The following is a 2660-nucleotide window of genomic DNA, read 5'->3' as shown; positions in this document are numbered from 1 at the left end:
GGTGCGGGAGACCCGCGCCGGGGCGAACTGGAGGCGGCAAGATGCCTCCAGGCTCCTGTCTCCACCTCTGGCCCCTCGCACTCCCTCTCCCCACCACCCCGAACCCCAGAAGGGACAGCTCTCCGGTGCCACCGGGTCTGCCGCGCTGCGTTTCGCAGCCGGGTGCGGGGACAACAATGTGACCGTGTTGCAGGACAAGACGCTGTGTAGTAGGTTGTAACTGCTGCGGCCACCACCTGTCCATGCTAGGGAGCAAAGCACGCCGTCCCCGGCCGGCTGGCCTCTCCCCGAGAGCCCTCCCAGCTTATTTTCTTCCCGCACCTACCTCGCCGACCTCCCGCAGTACTCCACCGCACCACGCCAAGGGAGTTTTGCAAAATAACCCTCACTCCCAGTCGGGAGCTCACGGCATCGCTCTTGCCACAGGAGCTGAAGGATTACGTACAGCCCTACGTGTCTATCCAAAGCAGGATGTCGAAAAACCTGGTTTGAACCCCACACTTGCCGGCCCCCCCCCGCCCCCCTTCATAATCCCAGCGGCCGCCCACCACTCAGCGCGCCCCCCCGTGCCACTACACGCCCTCCCCCTGCCGCCCGCGCTCGCTCCCATTCGCAGTCCCTGGAACGTGTCAGTCACTCGCTGTTCATCTGCCATGAACACAGCACCGAGAGCTCCACAGCTACCCGCCGCACCGAGAGGACCTGGGGGGGGGTGCGGGAGGGGAGAGCGGGGCACGCAGAACCCGGGGAGGGAGAGAGCTGGACACATGGAGTGGAAGGAGCCGGTGTAAGCGTGAGGTGTAAACTCGCTGTGGTCCTATGGCACCAGCTCTGGGGTGAATAGGTAGGTGTATTTTCTACGAATCCAACGGCCCAGATCACCTCTGATGTGATGCTCCTTCAAGACGCCTGGGACTGTTAAGTCCCACAACTTGGGAATTAGTGTAAGAAGCAACAGGCACCAGAGAACATGACTGATCCTGCCTTGAAACTACTGGGTGGAGTCCAGCCAGTGCGCGCGTTTGTATGCATGTGTGTGTATCGCGTGTGTGTGTGTTGTGTGCCTGTAGTGGGGAGGGCTGGGGAGGGATGTGAAAAACACAGGTTTCCTTTTCCCTGTTGCCCAGCCTCTTCAATCAGAGAAAAAGAGAAGGAAGATGCAAGGAAAGGAGACAGCTAGGATGAGGTAACTGCCTATTGAACGACTAAACTAGCTTGAGACCAGGAAGACCTTAATGGATAAAATCGACTTATTTCTCAAATCATTCCAAAAACCATTATGGCACATCTATTGTTTTTACTGAGCACAGTGCCAGATGCAGGAGGTACAGGGATGACTAGGACACCGTCTCTACACTGGGGGAGCTCACTGTCAGGAGCAGCAACTATGAAAACCCCACAATGAACACTACCAGTATTACACAACAGGAGCAAATACCAATTACATAAGTGGAAGCAATTTTCCTCTATGTAAGAGGGGGACTTGATGGGATAATGAGGTCCCATCTAAATTGTGTATTTAAGGACAAAAGGGGGCTTGCCAAGGAAATGGCAATAACCTAATGACCTATTATTCCACCATTAACCTAAACCTGCTTTACCTCCCCCATGCAATGACATGCAATGACCGGCATACCTGAGAGCTTTCCTCTTGGTGATTTCAGAGGAAACATTGTTAGACACTAGCCCTTGGAGTGTAGAACACCCAGTTCTCCACTCCAGAGGTGCTGCCGAGGGTTATTCTGACTTCTTAGGCCCGTTGCTTCCATTATATGGCATTCACCTTCTGCACTACCTTGAACTTGAGCACCACGCCAAAATTAGTAATAGGGCCGCAATGAGTATCTGGAGGGAAGCCAAAATATTCTGCAATGTAGTCATCGTTCTGACAGAGTTTCTGTCTCCAAAAGGATGACAATGTTCTCTCTCTTTTTTTTTTCTGAACTACAGGAAAGGATTAATTAATTAGACTTATTAAATATAAAGTAGCTACTACCCAAAGAGAATGTGGATGGGAACCTAAGTTGTGATTCAGTCTAGGAAAAAACGAGTGGCACACTCCCTCTCTCTGAATATTAGAACTTTGCTAGTAACTAATGATCGCTAAAGCTCCCAAGATTAATATATCATTTTTAGAAAAACATGTCCATAGGGTTCTTATTATAAAAAGAATTAAACAGATGCCAGTGTAAAAATGACAAACATTTTAAAATATTTTCCATTTATTCTTAGAAACTGTGTAAACTTTGTAAAAAAAAAAAAAGAGTTCAATGTGGTTTTCAGCAAACTGATATAAATTTTATCACAAACTCCAATGTACTTGTAAAAGTTCCCCAAAACAACTGAGTTTGGACAGAAGTCATATGAAAAAGGTCCAGGGAGGGGCAGAGGGAACCAGCACTATATCAGAGAGTGTCCGCAAAAATATAAATGAGAGTATTCCTATGAATACGAAAACTTTGTCTTTCAAAAACCAGGGCAAAAGCGCAAGAAATAAGGCAAGAGAAACACATAGACCCATAGACAGCTCGGGGAAACAGTAGTAGCAGATCTTAGGGCCAGCAAAATTTAATCCTTAAAGACAATGAAATGCAGAAGCCCCATTCTGTTTATAAGAACCGAGGAGCACATACCTATTGGCAGAAGGTCTTTTCACTCTT

General features: G+C 48.9%; 1 pseudogene; it reads left to right on the top strand.

Annotated features, from left to right (window-relative positions):
• The first annotated feature begins 970 nt into the window (after positions 1 to 970).
• LOC102479269 (UPF0235 protein C15orf40 homolog pseudogene) overlaps positions 971 to 2660 on the top strand; it is a 10225-nt pseudogene continuing 8535 nt past the window's right edge.

The sequence above is a fragment of the Tupaia chinensis genome, unplaced genomic scaffold (assembly GCF_000334495.1).
Source record: "Tupaia chinensis unplaced genomic scaffold, TupChi_1.0 Scaffold000215_1, whole genome shotgun sequence".
NCBI lineage: Eukaryota > Metazoa > Chordata > Mammalia > Scandentia > Tupaiidae > Tupaia > Tupaia belangeri.
The sequence above is the reverse complement of the archived record's forward strand: the minus strand, read 5'-3'. Positions and strand labels throughout refer to the sequence as shown.